The sequence below is a fragment of the Canis aureus genome, chromosome 9 (assembly GCF_053574225.1).
Source record: "Canis aureus isolate CA01 chromosome 9, VMU_Caureus_v.1.0, whole genome shotgun sequence".
Lineage (NCBI taxonomy): Eukaryota > Metazoa > Chordata > Mammalia > Carnivora > Canidae > Canis > Canis aureus.
The window spans coordinates 10,233,372-10,257,948 of NC_135619.1; the positions used below are offsets into that span (position 1 = coordinate 10,233,372).

Genomic DNA, 24,577 nt, shown 5'->3' on the forward strand with positions numbered 1-24,577 from the left:
CAAAAGGGAGAAAAAGGTTAAGAGACAGAGCAAACATCAGAACCAGACATAGCAGGGATGTTGGAATTGTCTAACTGGGAGTTATAACAAAACAAAACAATGATTAACATGATAAGGATTCTGATGGATATATCATGTAAGAACAGATGGGTAATATAAGCAGAGAGAGGGGAAATCAACAACAACAACAACAACAAAATGCTAGAGTTAGTATTGTAAGATTTGTGAGAGTCAGAAAAACAGTTTAGGTAATTATGTAATAATTTTGCAGTAATTATGTAACATTTAATAATTTCCCAAATATATGTACAAGCTAATATATAAATAAGTAAATATACATACATATTTATGGCAGATGGATGGAAAGCAAATCAATTAAAATATGCAGTAACAAAACCTATTTAATCCAGTCTATCGGGGCACCTGGGTGGCTGAGTTGATTAAGCATCTGCCTTTGACTCAGGTCATGATCCCAGGGCCCTGGAATCGAGCCCCACGTTGGGCTTTCTGCTCAGCATGGAGCTGGCTCCTCCCTATCCTGCCTGCTGCTCTGCCTGCTTGTGCGCTCTCTCTCTCTCTCTCTCTCTCTCTCTCACATTGTCTATCAAATAAGTAAAATCTTTTTAAAAATCTAGTCTATTATTCATATTAAAGTTTAGTCAAATATAGATTTATTTCCGTTTTACTAACTTTCTAGTTGACCTAAAGTGTATATAAATGGACATGCTGGAAGGACTTAGTTATAAGGATGGGTCTGAGAGAAGGTGTATGCTATTTCAAAAAGGATGTATGTTATGGTAACACAAGGGGGATTAACACAAATGATCATTATAGAGCCAGTCCAGACTGAGTATCCACTGGAGGAAAATTTGCTTTGGAAAGATAGTATTACTTGAAGTTATTCATAGAAGCATTGCATATACTCAGGAAATCAAGGCAAGTTTTAGTGTTTTCTGACTATTTTTACTAACTTGTGGAGGTAATTTTATTTATTTTAAAAAAATTTAGGTAATTTTATATCAAAATGAGTCTGTTAGCCTTTTGGATGTCTTTAGAAAAATGTCTTTTTTTAAAAAAAGATCTTATTTATTTATTCATGAGAGAAAGGCAGAACAGGCTCCCCGTGGGGAGCCTGAGGTGGGACTTGACCCAGGACCCCGGGATCATGACCTGAGCTGATGCTCAACCATTGAGCCACCCAGGCATCCCTAGAAAAATGTGTATTCATATCTTCTGCCCATTTCTTAACTGGATTGTTCGGTTTCTGGGTATTGAATTTGGTAAGTTCTTTATAGATTTGGATACCAATCCTATCAAAATACCACCAGCATTTTTCAGAGAGCTAGAACAAAAATCTTGAAATTTGTATGGAAACACAAAATACCCTGAATATAGCCAAAGCAGTCTTGAAGAAGGAAAGTAAAAGCTGGAGGCATCACAATTCTGGACTTCAAACTATATTACAAAGCTGTAATCATCAAGACACATAGATGTGGTACTGGCACAAAAACAGACACATAGATCGATGGAAACAGAATAGAAAACCCATACATAGACCCATAGCTATGCCAACTAATCTTTTAACAATGCAGGAAAGAATATACAATGGAAAAAAAGACCATCTCCAAAAAATGCTGTTGGGAGAACTGGACAGCAAGATGCAGAAGAATGAAACTGGGCCACTTTCTTACATCACACACAAATTCAAAATGGGTGAAAGACTTAAATGTGTGGCAGGAAACCATCAAAGTCTTAGAGGAGAACACAGACCGCAACCTCTTTGACATAGGCTATAGTAACAGCTTATAGACACATCTCTGGAGATAAGGAAACGAGCAAAAATAAACTGTTGGGACTTCATCAAGATCAAAAGAAAACAATCAACAAAACTAAAAGGCAGCCTATGGAATGTGAGAAGATACATGCAAATGACATATGCGTTAAAGGGCTAGTATCTAAAATCTACTACATTTTGTGTATCTATTCATCAGTAGACATTCAGGTTGTTTCCATGTCTTGGCTATTATGAATAACACTTCAATAAACATGGGAATGCAAATGTATCTTCAAGATAATGGTTTCATTTCTTTTGGATATAATTCCCAGAAATAGAATTACCAGATCATCTGGTAGTTCTATTTCTCATTTTTTAAGGAATCCATACTATTTCCATGGTGGCTACGCTATGGTTGCTTTTATACCAACAGTGAAGTAGGGTTGTCTTTTATGTACATTGTCACCAGCACTTACCTCTTGATTTTTTGATAATAGCCAGTATGACAGTTGTGATATCTCATTATGGTTTTGATTTGCATTTCCCAATGATTGGTGATACAGAGCACCTTTTATGTACCTGTTGACCATTTGTGTGACTTCTTTAAAAAATGTATATTCAGATCTTTTGTCTATTGCATAGATTATTTATTTTTTGGTATTGAGTTGTGTGAATTCCTTACATAGTTTGAATATTAATCCCTGATCAGGTATGTGATTTGCAGATATTTTCTGTCATTCCAATGGTTGCCTTTTCATTTGGTTGTTTCATTTGCTGAATTGAAGCAAATAAAATAATTATTTTTTAATAAGTGTTGCTCCACTTACTTATTTTTGCTTTTTGTTGCTTGCCCTTTTAGTATTGTATCCATGAAATCATTGCCAAGACCAATGACAAGGGCTTTTTCCCTCATGTTTTCTTCTAGTGGTTTCAGGCCTCACACTAAAGTCTTTAATTCATTCCATCTTAATTTTGTGAGTGGCATATAATAGGGATACTCTTTCATTCTTTTGTATAAGATTGTTTAGTTTTCCCAACACCATTTATTGAAGACATTCTTACACCATTGTGTACTCTTGACATCTTTGTCAAAGATTAATTGACCATGCGTGTGTGTAAGGTTTATTTCTGGGCTCTCTGGAATTTTTTTTTTCATGGATCCATATGTATGTTTTTATGCCAGTACCAAACTGTCTTGATTATTGTAGCTCTTTAATAATATTTTGAAATCAGGCTATTATAAATACCAGCATTTCAAACTTCATTTGGCTTCCCTGGGCTACCTTCTTCTTCCAGATATTTCTACAAATTATATTTATAGAACTTCTAAAACAATTTCTACTATAACTATTTTGACTGTAAACAATAACAACAATAACAAAACAAACATTTACTAGGGTCTTATCAAGAACCAGAGACTTTAAATATATTATCTCACTTAATTCATGACATTAATCTACAATACAAATTGTATAAGGTGAGGATTTTAATTAACTTAAAAAATAGCTAGCAGTCAAGATTGGAACAGATGACTTTGTTTTTTTTTTTTTTTTTTTGGAACAGATGACTTTGAAACAACTTTTGTATACTGGAAAGTTACTCTCTTTTTAGTCCAAAATCCTTTAGTTACGGCATTAAAGGTAAATGCAGAAAATGATTACAATAAAGTACCTCTGTAAAGCACCATTCATATGAATAGCTCAAAGCACTTTTTATTACATTACCTCATTAATCTTTGTGGTATCCTACTGAGTGAGGGTGGCAGGAATTTTATTTCTCTTTTATGGATTTTTTTTTTTTTAAGTGAAAAAAGAACTTTAACTTCCAGGTACTTTCTCCATAGAATATCAATGACTGCTTGAATTAAAAGGTGGTAGGCTTAGATCTCCTATTCCAAAATACTTCATTAATTTATTAAGTCATATGTTTAACCAATAGTTATTGAGTACAAATATATGTTATATAATTACTAAAATGAAAGAAGCCTACAATCTGAAAAAAAGCTTTAAATATTAGACTATGTTTTTAATGGATGCAATAGACAGTGGGAGCCCTAGAAGGGTTTGAATTGAGGGTGACCTAAAAAAAAGCTGTAACCTAGCATTATAAATGTTCATTTTTATTAAGTAAATAGGGAAAGAATAGCTGATAAGCTTTGTGCAAAAACTCTCCCTGGTACTTATGGCTTAATAGCCCTCTACCAATGATTTATAGAGAGGCAAGGTTTAGGATGATTTTGTCTGAGTCATATCAATTCAAAATATATTTAGCAAACACTTACTGTAGCCAAGGTGCTGAATATAGAAGGAGAATGTCTTTGCTTGCTCCTTAAAAATATTCAATCTCATGGGAGAGATGAAATAAGTATCTAAATATCTGTAGTATGTAACAATATAAATATCAGAGAGAAAACAAAGCGCTATTGAGGTATAAAGGTGAAAGAAAATACAATCTACTGGCTGCAAATCAGGAGAGATTTCAGAGAGATTATAACTCTCACAGTACTGCAGATACACCTGTGGATGAAACTGTTTGCCTTTGTGTTTTACCCACAGTGATACGAATAAACAGATTTCAGCAGGCTCATATGACATGGTTGTGAGAGGACTTTCCCCAAAGGGAATATATTTTTTAACAGGCAAGGATAAACATTTTGCCATACAACAATTAATGACTGTGTAATTTTCCTTGAGAATAAATATGTAAAGAGGATCTGGGACCATCAGGAAAAAAATGATTTTGAAAGGCTTTTAATACTAGGCTTACTTTTCCTATATTCTGATAATGTGCATATGGTTCACCACAAGGAAAAGTAACTTATAATTAATATTATATTAAATCATTTTATTTTTTGTAGTGAGGGCTTCATATCTCTAAATGCTTTATGTTATATTTTCAGTCTTTATGTTATCCTAATGATCTTCTAACACTGCACATTTACCATCAAGAAATTATTTCTCCAGCTTTCAGCTGAACTGTTTACTCTAGAGGCTTGGTGCATAATTATCATCTTTTACTTCCCTTTACTGCCCTTCTAGCTAGTATTTCCTCTTCCCTAGATATCTGGTCTTCCTCCTTTTTTATCTACTCTTTCAGTTTTCATCAAGTAACGTGCCAGATAAAGATGAGTAGCAGATCAGATTTCTGATATTTAATTCTGTACTCATACATTTATATTTTAACTTAGTATGGACATACAACTCAAAGGGAAAATTGCTTCCATTTAAAACTTGAGTCATTTTTCATTTTCCATTGTCTTTTAGCATGCATTTTTCTGATGCAAACTCTAAAACCCAACTTTTGTTCACTTTTTGTTTTCTATTTTGGTATTTGTATTGTTTTGTTTTTGGCTTTCCTTTCTGGAAGCTATTTGTTTTTTTACTCATTTTGGGTATGTGGAAGAAAATCATTGTGAAATGTTTGGGTGAGGTCATTTTGTCTGTAGGTGTGTGTATGTGCACATGTGTGCAGTGTACTTAATACTTTTGTACACTTAGTGGGCCCTATCAATTTTAGGGCTTCTGTCACTTTTTATTACTTTGAATTTTTCTGCTGTTACTCTCTTACAGTATATCCTATATTATTTTCAAGAACTTCTCTATTTGACAATATGGAGCATACCTTCGTGTCTCCCAAATTTTCAGTTTCTTAGTTGTTTTACTCTAAATTCTAAAACTTTTCTTTGATTCTGTCACTTTTTCAGCACTTTTTCAGTACTCTTAATTTCCAAAGTTTATTTTTGTCATTTTCCCGTTTCTCATAAAACCCCATTCTGTTATTTAGTACAAAATCTAGAATTTTTCTAATGGTACTAGTTAGATGTAGCTTTTTTCAGTGTTTGAAATATCATGCTTCCATCTGGAATTAGGGGTTAGCCTTTTCATTTGTATTGTAGGCTTCCTTGACATATTTAGTGGTCCTTGGATATCCATTAATTTCTAACGGTGGGTGGGACTTTTAAATTAATAGACTTAAGCTAAGAATAAGCCACAGGCATGTAGCTATTATGTAGGATATTCTTTTTTTTTTTAATGTAGGATATTCTTAAACCCATAATAACAAAAGTGTGTCAACTGTTACTGTGTGGTACAGATACCCTATTATCCTGTGTCTTTTAAGACTATTGGTTCAAACTCTTTAGATTTAGAGATGACTTTTTTTTTGTTTGTTTTGATCTGTATGTTTGTTCTATAATAGAACTAGAGGAAGCAGGGGAAAGTCCAGGTGGACCACTCAACACTCCATTTCCCACCCCCACTTCTCATACCTACTTCTGCCTGTCACTGTATTCCTGAAGTTCAGCATCTCTTGGTATTCTTCAAAGCCATTCAGCTGTATCTTCTGCTACTGTTAACATTTTTTCCACTTTTGTTTTTATCAGTACATTCCTCTTCAGCTCTTTTTTGTCTTTCAGAGAAGGTTTAGCATTTCTTACCCACACGTGTCCTGTATTACCAATTCTTTATTAATTATAAAATGCACTTTTCTATTTTACTCTTACTATATTCTTAAGTGGGATAGAGTATAGACTTATGTGCTCAATTCACCTTCTTATCTTATAAATTGATACCATTTTTTAAAATAAGGGAAGTGATATGATCTATGCTGTGATTTAGAAAAATAACAATAATGCGTAGTATGGATTGGAGTGGATATAGGTAATACAATTTTTGAGGTTGTGTATTGTCAACATGTAAAAAGAAATCTATTAAGTATGTGAACAATGGAAATAGGAAATAGGAAGGCAGAGATTTTTAGAGTTAAATCTGTGGAATCTGTCGACTTTATTAATGTGCTTTGAAAGAAGTTTTGCAGCTCTGGAAGTTAAAGAAGAAAAAACAGCATATCTAATACCATAAAATAGAAAAAGGCATTGGCTAATTTGGAAAGCCTTACATCATGGTAATTAGAATCCAAAGGCAAGTGCCCTGACATAGAGAGCAAAGCAGAGGCTTTATCCTATTCATGAAGTCACTACTTCATCTACTACTTGATGAGCATTCACAAACATCCATTTTCTGTTGGGAAGTATTAGTCACAATGGAAGAGCATAGGGAATAGTGTTGCTACCTATGGAAAATACCACCCAGATCAAGAGTCAGAGCATTGCCAATAGGGTATAATCTACTTGTGTATCTTTCTTGATCTCAGGTCTTCTCCAAAAGGGTCCTAGCAGACAGATTTCAACAAGACTGGAAGCTTTATACATCCAGATTGGTTTTAAGAAAATACAGAACATGGAGAGTGCCCCACTGTCCTTAGAGCCTATGGCTGGTGAAAGACATTGTCCTTTCTCCAATGGAGAGGGATTTGGGTATACCAGGAGCACTTAGGATCTGCATTATGACCAGAGAGGGCATTAGGGAGATAGTTCCCCCGAGGAAGGATTGATTTGTGTGCTTAATCATTAATCAGTTCAAACCTGATTAATTGTATATATATTATGTATATATAAAATCTCCTATGTAGGTAGCCTGGATTGGTTTTTTCAACAGAGGACAGGGGAAGGGGGTTTGGAACTCTTTACTGTATAGTGTGTGGAATTATACTTTATCTCCCTATTTTTTTTTAAAGATTTATCTTACTTATTTATTCATGAGAGACACAGAGAGAGAGAAGCAGAGACACACAGGGAAAGAAGCAGGCTCCATGCAGGGAGCCCGATGTGGGGCTTGATCCCAGGAAACCAGGATCACGCTCTGGGCCAAAGGCAGGCGCCCAACCGCTGAGCCACCCAGGTGTCCCTATCTCCCTATTTTCAGCCCGTTCCTTTGTTTTCAGCCCTGTTTTAGGTGAACCTAGGTTTGGGTTCCTTTAGTTGACTTATTTAGTGAAAGTTGGGAATTTTCTTTTTGTCCAGAGGCAAATAATGCATATTTTTGGTCTTGTGAAAATACAATCTCTAACTACTCAACTCCATACAAAAGCAGCCATAGACAATATGTAAAGGAATAAGTGCTTCATTAGTTATTTACAAAATCAGTGATGAGATGGATATGGCCAGCAGGCTGTAGTTTCCTGACTTGTGATTATAGTGCAAAACTCAATTTTTTTTACTTGGTAAGAGAAATAATATATGGAATGTGGGTGGCAGGTTAACTTCTTTTCTACATACTAGTCAAAATCTGAATTTTAACCTCATGACTCATGATCACTTTCTGTGCCTTCTGGTTCCTGTGCTTCCTGAACATCTCTGGGATTCTGCAAGAAAATTTGTTTACTTCCTATCAGTGTATGCTCAAGTAGGAACTTAAGTATTCTCAGAGTTTAGAGAAGGTATTTGTTTTGAAAAGTCAGTGATTTCTCATATACCTCTTTTCTGTCTTTCCAAAAGGCAAAGGGTAAAAACAGACAACTTTTATTGACTCTTTTAATATTATCCCTTGCCTTTACTCTTTTGAGTTTGCACTTTACACCTGCGCTGGATTTTATTAGAGTACCAGAAAGAAGTAGAGGTAAAGCATGAGTTTAGCTGCTCAGCTTCTGCCACAAGCTAACCTCTTCCTCTTTTGAATTACCAAATTTCTATTGGTTAACTTTCCCAACTTTTGCAACTTTAATTTTAGCACTCTAATAACTACCTAATGATAACAATATAATCTTAAGAAGCTTTTTTTTTTTTTTTTTTTTTTTTGAGAATGGGATAAATGTTGTAAACATGAATAATAACTAGAGAATGAAGCCTTTTTGGCTTTTTTTCCTAACTAGTTAAAAAACAAATTATTTTGGCCATGCTAGATTTAGCAAAGGTGTATGTCAATCAAACCAATTTGACTCGATTTGATGACTTTTGCTATAATGAACAACTGGAATATTCCAATTTACTTAGTGTTTGTTTATTTTTTGGTATCATTTTCACCATATATTTTTACATAATTTAAAAAACCAAATATTTGATATTGCTCATCTTGATTATCATGTTGTGTATAATCTAAGTCTGTAAAGTGAAGGTTGTATATTAATAATTCTGCTACAGTAATTAATGAGATGTTTAATTTTTTAATATCTTTGCATCTTATCTTTTTGCCAATAGGCATCTTACTTCCAAGGAATATTAAAGAGAAGCTAAGACTAGATCCTCTTTTATTTATTTTTTTACTTCCTTCTAATAAAAAGGGTAGGATAATATTATGGAATATAACCCAGTATGAAGTATAACTGTGTGAAGGAGTTTAAGTACATCTATCTATTTATGATTTCTTTCCATTCTTGAGCAATAAGATAAGTTAGTATAAGTTAAGTTTAATATAATCTATGTTCCATCTTTAATGGTATAAACCAGGTGGCATAGTGTTTCTGGTTTTATTCTGCTCATTTTATTCAGTTGCATGGGAAAAGAAAGAGCATACTTGCGTTAAGGTAGATTTATAATCTAAAAGGAACTTTTCCATCTTAGCAAGCTCTGAGGACTGATAAGTCCTTTAGCTAGTCACCCATAAACCACCATGCAGTGACATATTTTCTTTCAGTGAGATATTCTCTACCATTCTCTATAGAAGCCAGTACATAATAAGTAGACCTGAGAAATGGTAAGCCTAATTGGGAGACCAGTTTTTCTTCATAAAAGAATCTGAATAGATATCCTAAGACTAATATTGAATACCTGTACATTGACAGATGATTCACTGACCTGCATTATAAACTAGAATTACACCAGATTCTTATTCTTATGAAGATGCCAGAGCCCAGTAAATCCCATGAATTATTATATACATTTCTAAGAAATGTATTCCTTGTTTTCTGTAAAACTAAGCCTGAGGTATAGCCTCGAGATAATTGTATACCATATGGTCCTACTCACAACCAAGGAAGTAGTTGTAGAGGAAAATTAGGCAGTTGGTTTACTTTCTAAGTTTCAGAGGTTTTACTACCATATATCATGTCAAGGATGGAGGGATGTCCTACAAAAGGCAGTAAATGCTCTGAGCCAGCGGTCAGTGAATGGTTTTCTTTCTCCTCTAACTAGAAAATATGGGTCTAAGAACCAAGGGAAACATGAGAGTTGTTTGTATTGATTCTGATAACTCAGTCACCAGTGTTGCTTCCTATCTCCACAGGATTGCCTACTGTTGGTCTTAAGATTTTAGTTTCAAAGAATAATATTTCCACTAAGATAAACAATGTTTTCACCAAACTGCATGCTGAGACTGCCACCTGATTCCTTATGACATTGAACTAGTATGGAGGCACAATGTACTTCAGTACTCCTATATTGGCATCAGTGAGTAGTCTTAGTTATTTTAAACATATCTTCATTTGCTTCTCCTGATCTATTATTTATCATCTCCACTCTTCACTCTTTTCTAGGATGATAAATGATGACCATGTCAACAATCTCTGATTTCTAGTTTGTTTCAGTTAATAGAGGAGACCTGGAAAAGGATCAGAAGGAGGGAGAGTGAAGTCAGCATATTTGTATTCCATAATTCTTCCTTTAAGATTGCCTCACGCTAACTGTTCCCCTGTGGTGAAGACCACTGCTTCTTTGGAGAAAGGTGAACTTCAGATCTTTTTTATTTTTATATTCACTCTATTGCTTTGTTCCGTTAGACATGAGCATGGTAGTAGCTCAAGTGCTAAAGAACCACAGGTTAATGCACTAATCAGTTTGGGGTTTGTCAGGGGTAAGCATGTCTTCCTTTTTTTAAGGATATTTTGCTTTAAGCATCATAATAGTAAAGAATGCTGATGTTGTAATTATTGTGATTTGGGATATAAACATGGAAAGAAGCTATAGGGATGCTCACAGCCAAGGTGGCAGAATATGCCTGATTGTCTCTTAGCGGCTCTGCACCATTATCACTCTTCTTTGGTCTCTACATTATCTAAGGAGTGAATGATTAGGAACTATGTTCTCAGTGTCCTTGCGAAAAGAATCTAGGTTAGATTTTGCCAGATACTCATTTGAGATTTGGAAGGCAGAAAAAAGGCAAAATTTATATTAGTGTAGTTTCCAGCAGTGGCAAGCTTACTCATGAGCATTGATAGGCATCCTGTATGAGTTTCCTGAAAATTACCCGCTTTAGTTCTGCAAGTAGCTGTGACCTAACTGGTGATTTTCCTGTGATTCCTGTAACTATCCAGTTTTATCTAAACTAGCTGTATTGATCTTCCTGATCTTCGTTTTCTGGTCCTTGCAACATTTTTGGAAGCATCTTCTCTCTCTCTCTCTCAAATTTTTGTGTGTGTATGTGGAAGGCATACAGTTGTTTCTTTTTTCCCCTGAGTATTTTGATTAACACAGATGGTGTATATTTCCTTTTAATATGCATATTATATAATATATGATATAAATACATGTATGTATATACATGCATATACATACACACATATATTTTGAACTATGTGTATACATAACCAGAGCAAAGCCATTAAGGGAGATGAATTATTTATGTTTTCATTTAATTTATGGTGTGTTGTGAATAGATAAGTAAATTATAGTGCCAAATTAGAAATATGCCTAGGTTCTATGGCTGGCAAAAAGATAGAACCATTTAGAATGCTTCAGTTTTGAAGTCAGGGAAGGCTTATTCTAGGTGAGTTTTAGCTGAATCTGACTGTGTGACTAAGAGTTAATCAAGTAAACAAGAAACTGAAGATAGCCTCAGTGAAGGAACACCATTGGAAATGTGACATTGAAGTAAGAATAGTCTAGTGTGTGAAAACTACATATATTTTGATTTTATAGGACCACTTTCGAGTGGTAAGTGATAGTGCTGGGCTTAGGTCCTAGAGAGATGTATTGCCATTTTAAAGCTCTTGGACTTTGCCCTATGTGCAATGTAAAACTGAAATGGAGTTTACCAGCTGGAAATGGAATAGATGAATTTAAGGCTGATGAATTAAGAATCATCACAAGTTTGTGTTTTGGCAGCAAATGGTCTTTAAAATATTAAAATATTTGCCCTTAAAATATTTGTAGATTAATTTATATATGAATAAAGGGCTCCTTCCCATAACTATAGTATAAATTAGGAACTGACTGTAGTCATTAAACATGATGGCAGCACTTAGACTTTGCATTGGCTAATTAAATTTAAGTTTTTTTTGAACTTTTGGTCTACGAGGCCATTCATTGCAAAATATTCAGAAGAGAAACGATTCTAACTTGAAACCTCTCACAGGATGCTAAGTTATGTAGTTTTTGACGTTCAGTCTAATTTGATAGCACATGAAGTCACTGTGAAGATTTTCTTATTTAAATACTTACATGTCACAGCAGACATTAATCTTTGATTTTTCTTCCTTTCACTCATTCAGACCAAATCAATCCATTTTCCACAGATATCTAGGGAGTAAAATAAAATCTCCTTAAGGCTTTTAGTACTTCTTTTTTGGAAGACTGGTAGAAACACATTCTTAATTTTTTAATTAAGTTGAATGAGAACATATGTTTAAAGGAAATATATTTAAAGTAAATAATGATGTCAAACCTGAAAAATACATTTCTACACTAAAACTTATTTTAAAATCATAAGTTCTTGTTATCTAGTTATTTAAAAAGTGATTTATGAATATTTAGTAGATAATATTTAGCTTTAAAACTTAGCCTTATTTGTAAAATTTCATGTTTCCAAAAGGTGTAGCTAATTCAGTATTTACATAAATTCATGCTGATCAATTTTATTTTTAATTAGAGAGGTTTTTATATTTTATTTTTTCTATTTATTGGGATGGCTAGTTCAGGATGTTAGCTGAAGCATAGGAGAAGCATCTGACAGTATCGTGTATGAGAGGTCATTAATTAAGTCGTGTCAAAAATATAAGTATGATTACAGTTTTCCAAGAATCTAGTTTGTGTTCTTGTTGCAATCAATGCATGCATTAACTAACTAGAAAAATAATTGCATTTTGTAGATTAAGAGATTGAAGCAAAAATAATCCACATGAGAATATTTTTGGAATAGGCATTGTAATTCTTCTATTTGACAACATAGAGATAAGGCCAAAAATTTAGCCATCATCCTGCTAGTATTTCTCACTATAATTTATAGCTCTGTCTAGGTCAGTAAATTGAATAGGTAGATGTCAATCTGTCTAGTAAAACAGTCAGTATTAAGAACATTGTTACGTTGGGAACATTATTTTCAAAATTAAATTTCCTAAACTCCTTGGTAAGCCCTTACTTTTCTTGGAAGCAGGCAAAAGTGATTACATATTAGCATGAGAGTGAAAGTAGAATTGCAGAAATGAAGGTCTTTGCAGAGAACAATCAATAGAAATGAGGTAACTGAATGAAAATCAAGAGTTTAAACTGTCAGTTCATCAGTAGATTTCCCTTGGTAACCATGGAATTTAAAGTTGTGACCTTCAGTGGAAATAGATGTTCTTACAAATTGATAGTCAAACCTGAGATTCTCTGAGAAAAAACTTAATTATATTTCCTCTGTATATTAAAAAAAACACACACATACACAGACTAACAATTATTAACCTAGTTAATGAACAACTGACTTGGATATAACTATAATTTTATCAATAAAATATGGGACCAAATAGATATAAAATAAGGAAAAACACAAATCAGATTTTAGGTTGTTTTTGATTTGGAATAATAATACAACTTCGTTGGCTTCCAGTCCCAGTACAATATTATCTTTAATTTTACAAGGAGAGTATTAGCTTTTCTGTCACTGAGTCAAACTTCTTATTCAATTTCCTATATATGTCTTATCCTACTTTATTTCATATTACTTAAATATCCTTAGAAGGGTTTCTCTAAATAAATCTTACTGACCTAGTTTATTTTGGGGATGTAGGCTTTTTCTTCTTCCTGAAAGCACTGTGTTTCCTCAAATATTTGAAATGCATAATATGCCTCTAATTTGTAGGGTGAAATGTAAGATTATATTTCTTCTATACAAATGTTTCTTCAGTCTGGCTGTGGTAGTCAGGGGTAGCAGTTCTGAAATCTAAAGATTCAGCAAGAGCAACTTAAGAGATGCAAATTGATTAATTAAATCTCTACCTCATTACATTTTGCACATCTTTAACTCTTCTGTCAAGATCTTAGAGATGCCACTTTGAAAAATATGTCTCATGGGATTTTCTTAGATGGCCAGTCTAACCTACATGTGAGTGCTCGTGGCTCAGGTAGACGTACTACCTTGTGATGCCTTCTTAATTTCCTGGCCCAGTTTATCAGGGTGTGTAGATATGGGTAGATAAAATAAAACTATGCCATAAAATTCAATATAATCAATATTATTAAACATCTCGTTACAGAAACATTTCATTATGATTAGTACTCACTTTCAGAAATTTTGAGAGCTAAATGTGATTGACTCAAAGCACAGGTCTAATATTTTTAAAGATAGAAATAAAATCACTAAGAAGTTAGTGGAAAAAAAGAATATAACATTTTGGATCTGATAATATTTATTGTGGTGTGGGCTTTTATGTTTTAATCCTGACATATAATTATAAGGAAATGAAAGAAATGTAGCTGTAAGTCAAATTTTTTAAAAGTTTGATGGTTCAAACTGTAATACAGAATAATAAATACATATATTTTCTATATATGTAATATAACCATAACATGTTTAAAAACTGTAAATGAAATATAGGCAGATTCTGATACGGATTTCTAGTTTTCAGTCATTTTACATGAATTATTTAAAACAGTAATATAGGAGTAGCATGGAAATGGAGTTTCTTCAGTTTAGGTCTTCTGTATTCTGCTCATCAACTTCTGTGGGTCTTGAGCTGTTGGGTACCCTTTTCATGAAGGGAGGACCGTACTAGTCTAGTTCATTGTTGAGTTTGCAGAATTTGATAGGAAACTTGGAATATAGAACTCACTTAATATTGTTGAGTATAGAAATTAAAATTTGAAAATGGGTGCCACTTTTTTACATAGAAAGCAACAGATTCAGGGGCACCAGGGTGGCTCAGTCAGTTAAGCATCCAACTCTGGTTAGTAGCTCAGATCTTCATCTTAGGGTCATGATTTCAAGCCCTGCATTGGGCTCTATGCTGGAGAGCCCATTGAAAGAAATAAAGAGAGAGAGGAAGGAAGGAAGAGAAAGAATGAGAGAGAGAGAGAGAAAGGAAGGGAAAGGAAAGAAAGGAAGGAAAGGAAGGAAGTAAAGCAAAAGAGAGGAAGGAAAGCAAGAAAGAAAAGAAAAACAGATTCACAGTCATTAGGTCTATAATTACAAAAAATTATTAAACAACATAGTTTTTACATCTGATACTTCCAAGGAATTTTAGTTCTTGTTAATTAATCTCTGCAAAATATTACAGATAATATTACAGATAATGTAATATTATCATTACATACTTGTTATATAAGAAAAATGTTTTCTGTCTCTTTGTAAGGAATTGATTAAAGGAGATAAACTGTGTAATGCTTTTGACCAGAGCTTAGCACATATTTTTATTGTCTCTTTTTACTAATTATTTTTTGTCTGAGCATGCTGGGTCCTGTGTTTATGCATGGTGATACAGCAATAGTTTTATTTTTGTTTGTTTGCTTTGGTTAAGAAAGAGAAAATTCCTGAATTGAGTCTGACCAGAAAATGGATTGACTATACAGTAAAAATATGAGTACTATGAGACTTTATTCTGTTCATTGAATCCAATGACAATTTTTGTTTTTGCTTTTGATTTCAGTGTAAAAACAGTTTCTGCTGCTTTGTATTATAGCAACTGATGCGTTAAATCACACCAGTGATGAGTGTCTTGGTAGAAAGAAGACTTACCTCCCCAGGAAGGGATTCTTATACTAACCAGTTTTTCATGTCATGACATCAGTGACCAATTCATTCTTTTAACAGCATGATAGTGTAGTCCACAGGGTAGCAGTCCATATTGTAACCTTTTGGTTACTTTGAGATATTCTTATCTGCTTTAGATAAATTAGTTTGGATTCTATTTGGAGGGGAAAAAATGAAGTTTATGAAATCAGAAGCTCATTCCCATCTTGTCATTCTATGATAAATCATGCTGGTTACAAAGCCAGTTCTTCTCTGAGGGCAAATCTAAAATTGCTCTACAAATATATCAGACCCATGTGTCTGTCTACTGCTTCCAATAAATGTTTGCTTTTTAAAATTCAGTATTAATATAGGTATATTTTGGAGATGTAAAACACACTTATATGGTTGGGTTAGTATTTTTCTTTTAAAGAACTGTTTTTTTTATTCCTTTATTCATATACTTAGACATTAAGTGGTATAACGGGTATAAAAAAACACCTTCATATTCTATTTTAAACAGTGTTTAGTCTCAGCCAATATATGTGGAATTTAACCATATATTTCAAACTTCAAATTTCATTTATCTGTCCTAACCTGCTTTCACAGAAAATGAGACTCTCTGACAGCCACTTTACCAAATTAAAAACAAACAAAACTCAGGCTTTAATTGTCTTTACCTAAATAAGAACACTGAATAGTAACTTTAACAGATAGGTCTTAATTGTAAGACATGGCTAATGTGCTTTAAAATTTCCGTAGTTAAAGATCTATGATTCCATAAATGAATAGGAATTTTCTTACCTATGCTAATTTTGTAATATTTAGGTAGACACTACTTTGATTTTGAATTGACAGATATACATATTTGTACCCTAGTTGGAATATATCAGTTGTGTGGCTTCTAGCAAATTTTGTGGGAATTAAATAAGATAAAATATTTTGAATTGCTTGGCATGCTTCTTTTTCATATTTTAGTTGCTGTTGCCATTTATTTAAACCATTCTTTTCCACTGTAGCCACATTGATACCAGCAGGAGAGCGCTAATATGCTGTGTATTTTTTATTTTTACAGTGGAGGAGCAGACAGTAAAAGTAATGCCCATGAATATAAAGTACATTCAGTGCTCTCAATAAATCCATAATCTAGTCATGACAGAGGTAAATATTTGTATATTAAGTAACGCAGGAAACAACCAACATGGAGGTTAAGAGAAGAGAATGGATCACTGAGAACCAGAAGAGTAGGATAATAGTAATAACTGTCATTGAAAGCTTTCTCTATATTATCTCACTTAAAATAAAGATCCAAAGAAATAAAGCTGAAGTATTCTCAATTTACAAAGGCAGGAATTGAGGCTTATTGCCAAAGTCACTCAGTTACTGGGGGATATAGCAGGATTGGGAATACAAGGAATCTAACACAAGACCTTATGTTCTTAATAATATAGTAATAGTAAAATATAATTTTTTTGGTTCAAGATATTTGGGTAACAGAGGAGGCTTCGGGTTAACCTATGCTGGAGCAAAGCAAAAAGATTGAGCATGTGGTACTTTTGGGATTGAAAAATTACAGGGGAGATTATAAATTGGGTTACTTAAAATATGAATGTTAGAAATAAGATAGTCCAAAGACACCTTTGAGTTTAGAGACAGAAGAATTAGTTCTAGCCTCAAAAAAAAAAAAAAAATGCACACAAATAGATACCTTTTCAGATATTCTGAGTAAAAGTGCATGGAATTATTTTGCTTATCCAAAACTTTGTCCTCATTTTTCTCTTTTTAAAAATTAGCTGGAAACGTTTATCAAGCAGTTAGTGACTCAATATGGCAACAGTCGTGCTAGGGCTTTATACAGGACTTCAATTCACTGAAAACTGATCTATTTTATTGATAACTGATGATGGTTACTCTTAGGCAAAGCAATATCATAAGGGTCTACTTAAACCTGTAGAAAAGATTTTATAGTTTAGCAATGTGCTATTTTAAAAAATGTTGGTTTCCATTTTGTAGCATATTGCATAAGATTTGAAATAAACATAATTTAAAAGTAATATTCTAAACATACCATTTTCATACATATTAAGTGAACTATGAGATAAGAGACTTGTTTGAGTGGGGAAGGAAAGTCCTTTGTATTACTATTAATAATATTATATAGCATAGTGGGTTATGTTCATGTAAGTAGTATAGATCTAGAAAATTCAAACAGGAGTTTTCAAAAACAAAGACAAAACCTTGAGTCATATTCTGGATGCCCTCTAGGTTTAATATAATTGTATATAACTTGAAAATATAATATTAGCTGTATATTTAAACTGTTTTAGTATTTCCATTTTCATGAACTATTCTTGTATTGACATCATTGTATACCATCAATGATTTTGGTTAGACGTAGTCAGCCATGCGCTCAGATTGTTGTGCAGCCAACTGCATGTGTGTGTGTATATGTGTGTGGTGTGAGAATGGAAACAGACTCTGTTAGGATTCAGTCTTATCAAAATAGATTCTATAGATTCTTTTTTCTCTTTTGAATATATGCTTCTTAGGGATTCTTAGCATGTATTAATGCCTACAGTTTTATCATATATACTTTTGGTTTTTAAATTATAAATACATAAAATTCCATAAAGCTTCCTTAGAGTCCTCCTATGCAGCACCTGTTATTTTTTGGTACTTGTATCAAGTTTTATAATTTCTGTAAATTATCAAACCAAATTACATAAACACATCTGCTCATTTAGATACTTCATAAACAATAAAGATGGTTATAATAGGATGGCTGATTTCCCAACAACATTAACCATGGATATTCTCTGATTTTAGAGCACAATGGCAAGATTATACTTTCCAGTAGGAAATAATTTGAAAGTGTTTGCAGAAGAGCTTTGCTCTTTGTTTCAGTCTTTTAATAGCAATATATTAGATTATAACTGACTGATTCTTTATGCAAGAGCAAAATATGAAAATCTAATTTACATGTCAAAGCAAAGACAAGATGGGAAGAGAGGTTGAGAGGCTAAATTAATCATTTTATATTTATAATTAGAACGTATCTGTACCTACGAAATATGACAATATGCATACTTTTATATGAAAATAATGATTATATCAAATCATGAGTTTGCTATTCTTTTAGTAAAGGAACTTCCCCTCATTGGCTTCATGTTATTTTCACTAATGAAGGAAGACATTATTGATGTCTCTCAGAGAAACTTTCTTCAAAACCAACCTCTTGAAATTTGAAACTTATCTAATCAAAATATTCCACTTTAGGAGCAGTACCCACTCATTTTATTACTCTAAGCTTAATGGTTCTAGAGGAATTGCATTTAATATTCCCTTTGAATCTGATTTTTCAAAATCAATTAATTCTTAATTCTAATTTCAGTTCTTCTGGGCCATTGATTCTTTTCCTCATTAGATTCTTTTAATCACTTGACTTCCTCAAAAAGCAACAGTTCAAGTTTTTTAGAGAAAAGTTTCCTATAAAAAATTAAATGCATATAAATGTAACAACCTAAATATGTCTCCACTACTAATGCTTTTTTTCCTCTGCATTTGTAGTGTAAAGAAGTGTACACCAAACAAAATGAGCAACCTCTCCAGTTCCTTCTGCACATATCTCTTCAACTTTCACTAGCACTCTTGAAGCCACCTGGCATATTAAGAATATTAAGTGCAGTGTTCTTTTTGTACCATGCTTTGCAGTGGGTGTGATAATTTTTTAAAACATTGCAGCAGCAAAAAAACAAAACAAAAAAAAACAAAAAAAAGCATTGCAGCAGCCTAGAAAAAAAATTTATGCACTGTCAAATGCATATTTTCTTTTTTTTTTTTAATTTTTATTTATTTATGATAGTCACAGAGAGAGAGGCAGAGACACAGGCAGAGGGAGAAGCAGGCTCCATGCACCGGGAGCCCGATGTGGGATTCGATCCCTGGTCTCCAGGATCGCGCCCTGGGCCAAAGGCAGGTGCCAAACCGCTGCGCCACCCAGGGATCCCCATGTTTTCTTAAATATATGTAGTCCTTTACTTAATTTGAATCATGAATGTATGTGTGTGTGCATGTGTTAATTTCTGGTATCTCCTGTTTGGAACCTTAAACTCACCCTTGCTATTTTTGCAGTATTTCTCAAAATTTTTTTCTATCTTCGTTAATGTTTTCGTTTTGAGAACATTATTTTATCAGATTGTTTCTAGAGCGAGTGTTCCAGACTCTGTCCAATTTAATTCAACAATTTGTAAATTTACAAAACTGTTGGAGATTTGGGGGCAAATACTTATTGATCAGGCTTCAGGAGACTGAGTGCTAGGTGACTCAGAACACTGTTTACTCATTGATTCTTTCAAAAGTGTGAGCATCTGCTATGAATGGAACAACTGGTTTAGATCTCTGTATAAATCTCGCTGAGTCCATTATCTTTAATGTTAACATAAGGAATCTGAAGCAGCCAAAACAGTATTTATTTTCCTACCTTCTTTCTTACCCGTAATACTTTTTAACACTTTCTTTTCTTATTTTGTTTGATCTTATAAAAAATAAATGGAAATTTCTTTATTTGTTGGAATTCTTTCCTTTAATTGATGAATGTCATTATCAATTTTTCTTTCTTACCCATAGAAAGTATACTCCTGTCACTAATTAGTTTTATATTGACTCCCACCAATTATAGTAAAAGCTCTCTAAGGCAGGGTATTTTTCAGAATCAATTAGGTTTTGAGTATGTGGCACTTTACAAGGGTCTCAGTTGGAAGGGGGGTATGTCAAAGAAGAGCCAAGAGCATAAAGAGAATGAATCCTATCTCAAATCACCTTGAGAACACTTTTTTTGTAGGCCATATCTATAAATTTGATTTTTAAGACAAAGATAACATTTCCTTTTTCTAAACCATTTCTCTGCTTTAGTGCCATTTTAATCTGTTTTCAAAGAGACCAGTGACCACCCGCTTTTCCCAATATTTTTTCTGTCAAGGACTCTTCTCAAAATAGAATCCTAAAGATAGCCTGGAGGTACTGCTGGAAGAGAATACACTCTTGATATGGAATAATGTGTTACCATTCTGAATTTCAAGCACGCAGTATATCTTTAAACAAAAGAATAGGCCTTAATTATAGAAGTTTCATCATCGACAAAGTAGTGTGAAATATATTTTTGAGTCATGATACAAATTTGGCACCCTTGATTTTATATAAAATTACCTAATTTTGTTAAGCAACTTTACGAAGAGTGATTATTGCTTTATGCAAATTATTTCATGTAATCCTAGAGTAACACTATAAGAAAAGTTTTATCTCAGGTTTCCAGAAGAAGAAACTGACATCAAAGAGATTAAGGAATTTGCCTGAGGCCACACAGTAAGTAAGTGAAAGACTCAGAACATAGGTTTCTTTAACTCCAAATCTATGTTCTTTTCTACTGATTTGCATGTTTACTGGATTAGACAATTTCTTACTAAAACTATGAGCTAGGTGATATTCCGGAAATAAAAAAGGAGTTGGAGTTTATTTATACTTATATTACTACTGCTATTTTATTTGTTTTTATTTATTATAAAAACATATACATACTATAAGTTTCTGAAATTTTGATTTACAGCCAACATGTTTATTCAAAAGCAAACAAACCAAAGACTATGACTTTATTCAATATAACAATAGTACTTAACTAGCACTATGAACTAGAATCATGTAAGCTTTGAAAAATCTAGATTCTCAGACTCAAGACCAGGCTTTCTGATTTAATTAGTGTGAATTGAGAGACTTGCATGTCTGTCCTACCTATCTAAAATACTTAATTCCCAGGATTGAAGACCACCATATATGTAATACAAGTGTGCACACAATGTAATAGAAAAAGAACCTTTTAGAAAAAAATAGTATTTTTGCTGTGGTCTATTTCCACAATAGATTATCTAAAATATTGATAAGTTATCTATAAGTACCATAAATACAAACAGTACACATTGAGCCTCCCTACTGTCAGAAAACTCATAATACAACTGTTACCATAGTAGGCTAGTATAGTCGACTTGCAGTAACAACCCTAATATCTAAGTAGTTGAACTCAGCAGTTATTTCTCACAGATGCTAAATTCACAGATACCCAATACTTTCCACAATTTCAATACAATGAATGATCCTCATTGTTTCTGTCTTGTTGCCACCTTGGTTACTGTGATGAGGGAAGAAACCACAAAGAAAGGTCAGCTCCACTGTTTGTTGGAATGGATTAATCATAGCCCATTTGTTAGAACTATTCACAAATCCTCACATAATTTCAGGGAGGTTGAGTAATAGTGAAACCCATGGAATATGTGGTTGACTGTACTATTTCTACCCCAGTAAATGAAGTAAAGGGCTAGCTTTATCTGCTTTTAATTAGGAAAAAGAGATGTTGAGGTGCTGGACAGCTATAGATAGTACAAACAGTAGATTTTGAAATGTCCCATATAGCTTCACTTTCCTGAAGGTACAGGTTTTCAGAAAATGTTTTTTCTTTGTTTTTTCCCCTGCTCTGAATGGGCTTCTTTTTTCTGTTCCTGTTTTCTTTGCTGGAAAAATTATCTATTGAACTTTTAGGATTGTAGTTATATTGAAGTGAGATTAAAACAAGCTGTTTTTCCTCTTAGTATTGACCATATAGCCTAGTAAACACAGGGTGAGTCAGATGGCAAAAATAATTTAAGTCAAGCCAATGGGAATAAAAGTCAGGTGGGCTGGTTGACATTATTCCAGTGTGATTGCCTATGATAGTAAAGATGAGTTAGTTTGGATTTCCTTCTTAGTACCCCTTAGATGAAAATAGTCTTACAATAAAGAGCTGCAAAAGGCATAGAATATTTATATTATTCCTATCTTGTTTACTTTGGCACATATGTATCAAAATATATGGAAGCATTCACTTAGGGAATTTGTTAAGAGTAGCCACCTCTAGGTAGCTTCTGGTATACATAGGCTAATAATAGTTTATAACTTTTATTGAGAATCAAATACAGAGGATCTTTAGCTAGTCCAAGAAAAAGCACATAATTTTTTCAGTGTCAGATGCTCAAAATCAGTTGTTTTACCTCTGTTAGAAATTAGTTTTATCTGCTAAGGTGAGGTGTATTTTAGGGAATGATCTATTCTGAAGGTTGTTCTCTTTTTTATAAAATCTTAACATTCATTCCTTATTCTGTTTTTTTTTTTTCTTGGCCTTCAAATTTTAATGCCCTTCCAAATTGCTCAACCTAATTCCCTAGCAGTGATTTAATCCATATAGCTATTGAATTTATACAAAACATAACCACAGAGGCCTCCTCACCCTGATGGCTGATAATCAATTGATGAAGAAAAACCAATATGATAAGTGTCATATAAGAATATAAATATCATGTACAATAACACAGGTTGAGAAAAAAAAATTTGATAGGAGATATTAAATGTTAGGCATAATGGCATTTAAACTGAACTGTGAAAGGATGGTGAAGATTCTCACAAGGGGAGATGGGAGCACAGAGAATTATTTAGAGCAGTAGCAAGGTAAGTTATTGTGTAGATATGGGGAAATGTTTAGGGTATTGGAAAGATTAAGTGACCCAATATAGGTCAACAAAGTCTGCATGAACAGCACATTTTCTGGATAATATATGTTACAGCCTGTTTAGGGAGGATCTATAATTTCATTCTGAAGGTTAAGCTTATTCTATAAGCAGTCAGAGATTCTTGGGCTGTGGTTGATATGATTGTACCAGGCTTTGAGGGAATTATTTAAATATGGAAAAGATGTTTAGCAAGAAAAAAATTTAAGAGGTTATTGAAATTTCTTGTGAGAGGAGATGAGAGGTGAAAACTAAACAACATGAAGGAAAGAGGATGAATGCCAAACAAATCTGTGTATAGATGCCCTTATATATTTACCATGGAAGGGCGTGAGGTATTAGAAGAATTTTGTGCAGTTAAGTACAAATGATTGGGTATTTTTTGGTATCAAAGACAAAACAAAAACAAAACAAAAAACAAAGCCTAAAAGCAGAAACTGCATTTTGTGAATGAATGAATTTAGCTTTGTATATTTCAGAGTATTGGTTTGGAAAAGAGAATTACTTCAGTTCAGCAGTCTGAACTTTGCTTACCCTGATTAGCCATACTCAGTAAATCTTACTTCAGCAGGATATAGAAAATTCTGTACATGTCTGAGGTTAGATTTTACCTGATCCAAAGGTTCTCTTATCTCTTGTGTGCTGTATCTGATTCTCATGTCCAAAACCTTATCTGACTGACCAATTGATTTCAGCTTGGGCATACTTTCTGGTATCTGATTGCTAGACAGTTTTTTAGCAATATTTCCTTCTTGACCTCTACTTTTTTCAAACTTCATAATCTACACCATCCCACTGGGTTTCTATTTATTACTACCTATTCCCTCTATCTGTCTTGTTTCTTCTGGTTCTGGATTTTATCCTTTTATCCTTAACCTACCATTGCCTCTGACCCAGAAATAAGGCTTATACCTCACTCTTAGATAATATGATACATAATAAAGAAGCACCAAAGTAGAATTAAGATAGAAGCAGCTATTCTGGATGAGTCTATAAAGCCAATTCACTTCCTTGGTAACTTTTTTTTTTTTTTTTTAATGTAAATAGAGGCCATGAGTGAACACTTTGAGGTAGAATTGTCTAAGAGTCAGGAATTCATTTTGATGCTTAGTATATATCAGGGATACAAGTATCAGCAGAAACTTAGTTATATGAAAGTAGCAACTATTCCAATACTTTTTAGTGCTCCAGCCAGTCACTGAAGGCAACTAGTATTAATTATCAAGGGCACTTGTGACATTTAATACCGTTACTAGAAATCATTGTGTGCCAGGATACATAGATTCCTGGCATATTAAAATTGCAGGGATACTTACATGTGATCTGATCCTATAATTTAGGACAGGATGGCCATTTTTACTTTTTTTTAGTTCTATGGCATTAGGTCTACTGTTTTATATACAATGAATACTAAATGATGGGCTCACACGTGTGACTCATATAAATGCAATAAATATCTTAGCCTGAATTTCAGACTGTTTTTCCATTTACTTATGATGAATTTAAAACAAATGGAATCA

General features: G+C 33.3%; 1 protein-coding gene across 27 annotated transcripts in view; it reads left to right on the plus strand.

The window, feature by feature from the left end:
• LOC144320383 (uncharacterized) overlaps positions 1–24,577 on the plus strand; it is a 232,843-nt gene that overhangs the window by 15,029 nt on the left and 193,237 nt on the right. For 6 of the 27 annotated variants that reach the window (XM_077908854.1, XM_077908857.1, XM_077908849.1 and 3 more), the window contains exons 3-4: positions 9,832–9,995; positions 10,082–10,269. The exons of 18 other annotated variants lie outside the window; for them this stretch is intronic. The gene's annotated coding sequence lies outside the window, so the exon portion shown is untranslated. Of the gene's footprint in view, positions 1–3,337; positions 3,415–9,831; positions 9,996–10,081; positions 10,270–24,577 lie in introns of all 27 variants that reach the window. 3 more of the 27 variants (XM_077908850.1, XM_077908852.1, XM_077908851.1) reach the window with 3 other exon arrangements.